Here is a 3,201-nt window from a genome sequence, read left to right on the forward strand (position 1 = left end):
CTTTACACAGCCTGGAGGTGTGTTGGGTCATTGTCTGTTGAAAAACAAATGATAGTCTCACTAAGCGCAAACCAGATGGGATAGCGTATCGCTGCAGAATGCTGTGGTAGCCATGCTGGTTAAGTGTGCCTTGAATTCTAAATGAATCACCAACAGCGTCACCAGCAAAGCACCCTCATACCATCACTCCTCCTCTTCCATGCTTCACAGTGGGAACCACACATGCYGAGATCATCCATTCACTTACTCTGTCTCACAAAGACACGGCGGTTGGAACCAAAAATCACAAATTTGGACTCATCAGACCAAACGACAGATTTCCACTGGTCTAATGTCCATTGCTCGTGTTTCTTGGCCTAAGCAAGTCTATTCTTCTTATTGGTGTACTTTTCTAGTGGTTTCTTTGCAGCAACTCAAATATGAATTCCTGATCCACACAGTCTCCTCTGAACAGTTGATGTCGAGATGTGTCTGTTACTTGAACTCTGTGAAGCTTTTATTTGGGCTGCAATTTCTGAGGCTGGTAACTCTAATGAACTTATTCTCTGCAGCAGAGGTAACTCTGGGTTTTCCTTTCCTGTGGCAGTCCTCACGAGAGCCATTTTCATGCTTGATGGTTTTTGCYACTGCACTTGAAGAAATGTTCAAAGTTCWTGTCTTAAAGTAATGGACTGTTGATTCTCTTTGCATTTTTTTAGCTGCTCTTGCCATAATAAGTGACCCGTTTCAGGAAACTAGGCGTATGTCGCAAGTCACGACTTCACAGGAGAGCCATTTGAAAGTTTATTTTTTATTTTTATCAAAATGCAGAAATGCCTTCTGGAACATGTGAACTTTCATGTGCCTTAATAACAAATMTGTATGCCATCTGTAAATACTAATACAATTGTTATACTATGAGCCTTGTTGGTTAAGCCACAGAAAAATACAGCAACCTTCCTACTAGCCATGATTGGCTGAGATAATGATTGGGCTGGACATGCCGAGAGTGGAGTTCGGATTGGTCTGCCATGTAGTAGGCTTCTGTCTATTTGAGCTGGTCAGTCTGTGTTGGTAATCCTGTCGAACGCTGCTTTTTTCGTGTAGTGGAGCTYCATAAGCCTTGCTCTCCACTTTCTGGAGGATTGAGTTTTGAAATCAGTGGAATTAGAGTATGMTAGCTYAAGAGATGGAGAAAACACCTGTCTCCAGATTACATCTTCAAACTAAGGGTAACAGTGGCATGGCATTCGTGACAGGGATACAAGAGACATGCATGATGATGCACGGTATATGGGTAAGATAGTCTAGCTAGCTACATTTTCAGATATTACACGTTTCTAATTTTGACAGAAAGTGGTTTAATTTCAAGCTAAAGTGTACTGTTAGCAAGCTAGYTAACGTTAGCTGGCTGGCTCCCTAGCTAACMTTARGTGTATGACGTTATTATTCGTATCCCAGAACCGTTTGCTTTGCTAGTTAGAGCCTAATGTTAGCTAGCTAACATTGAACCTGGTTGGTTAGCTCCCAGCAGATTCATGCAGGGTAGTAATGACATGATTTGGCACTATGTTCATTGTTCATTGMTGTTTAACATTCATTGATGTTTAATGGCTGGCTCGTTAGCTAACGTTACGTGACGTGTGTGACCTTACACGTTGTTTACCTAGCTAGGTTCATTGTTTACCTAGCTAGCTAGCTACATGTCTTATGCTAAAGTGTACCCATTGAATATGGCCGGTGTTAGTAAACGTCYGCAAAAAAGCATAATACAATMAAAATGCATTCCAGGTGACTACCTCATGAAGCTGGTTGAGAGAATGCCAAAAGTGTGAGAAGCAGTAATCGAGGCAAACGGTGGCTACTTTGAAGAATCTCAAATGAAAATATATTTAGATTTGTCCAACACATTTTTTGTTAATACTTTATTCCATGTGTTATTTGATAGTTTCGATGTCTTCACTATTATTCTACAATGTAGAAAATAGCAAAAATAAAGAAAAACCCACGAATGAGTAGGTGTGTCCAAACTTTTATATCATTTCATTATGTACTGTGTATATATCCTCTCTRTCTATCTCTCACTTTCTCCCCCTCTTTCTGTCCCCTGCTCTCTCTATCTCTCACTTTCTCCCCCTCTCTTTCTGTCCCCTGCTCTCTCTATCTCTCACCACACAACCCCTGTTTGTTGAGAAGGAGAGGGTTGAATCATCACGCACTCTAAATGTCAGGCAAATGATGGCACTGTAAAGAAGTTTGAATTGCATGTTGTAAGAAATGATTGTATTGTTCGACATTGACTTAATGGCACAATTGGGTCATGTTACTTATCACACACATTTGGTAGTGCTTCATGGGTTATCTTTCTTATGTGCATATCAAAATACAGTACCGCGTGATACATTGTGTAATGTGTGCCCTTGTCATTATCATGCTAGGTTATAATAATGCATGTCAGTCTGTTATCTCACCTCACCTCTCACCCCTATCTGGCCCTCTTATCTGTTTGGAAGGAAGGCTGGAGCGATGAAGTGCCGGAAGTGTTAATGATTGACCACTTGCCAAGCAACAAGTCAGGGAACATTAAATGTAGTTCACAAAAGTTAAATCAGGAAGGCTGGTCTGAATGCTTGCTTTAACTTTATCCAGTAAGCATAATATAATTCACATTGTTTCCTATTCACCGGGCATATTTTGAATGTACGCAAATGTATCATCATCAGCATAGCGTCTTGTTTCTTCTCTCCKTTTCCTGTTAGCCATGTTTGGAATGTCATTCACCTATTTACCGTATAGRCTATAAGCACGGCACAATAATGCACATTCCTCACACTTGCGTTTAACCTATGGGCTCACTTTTGTAATTATATACTTSCTATKMCTCAACCAATGGGCATCTTGGGATGCATTTATATGTCAACTTACCCTCGTTCTCTCACTTGCTGTCTTTCAGCAACAGTTTTTCGACAACCATCCACCACCAGGGGGTTTCGATGAAAGCATCCCGCGTAGGGCTGCCTGCCATCACATCATCTGGCCATTCCCCAGACGAGTTACTAAAATGTCATATTGCATTCTGTCTTTGTTGTTCATTCAGTTTAGCCTGTACTCGATTGAGCAACAGATAACAGGAAGTACTGRATTAGGCTGTAGGAACTGTGTTACATGTCACGTAATTTATAGTGGCTGTTCATCACTAGTAGCCTAAACCAACACCYTCTC

General features: G+C 41.0%; 1 long non-coding RNA gene across 1 annotated transcript; it reads left to right on the forward strand.

Moving 5' to 3' along the window:
- The first annotated feature begins 1,042 nt into the window (after positions 1 to 1,042).
- On the forward strand, positions 1,043 to 1,995 carry LOC139023029 (uncharacterized). The gene is made up of 2 exons (XR_011474096.1): positions 1,043 to 1,276; positions 1,771 to 1,995. It is a non-coding gene; the product is annotated as an uncharacterized lncRNA (long non-coding RNA).
- Positions 1,996 to 3,201: the final 1,206 nt, after the last annotated feature.

The sequence above is a fragment of the Salvelinus sp. IW2-2015 genome, linkage group LG26 (assembly GCF_002910315.2).
Source record: "Salvelinus sp. IW2-2015 linkage group LG26, ASM291031v2, whole genome shotgun sequence".
Lineage (NCBI taxonomy): Eukaryota > Metazoa > Chordata > Actinopteri > Salmoniformes > Salmonidae > Salvelinus > Salvelinus sp. IW2-2015.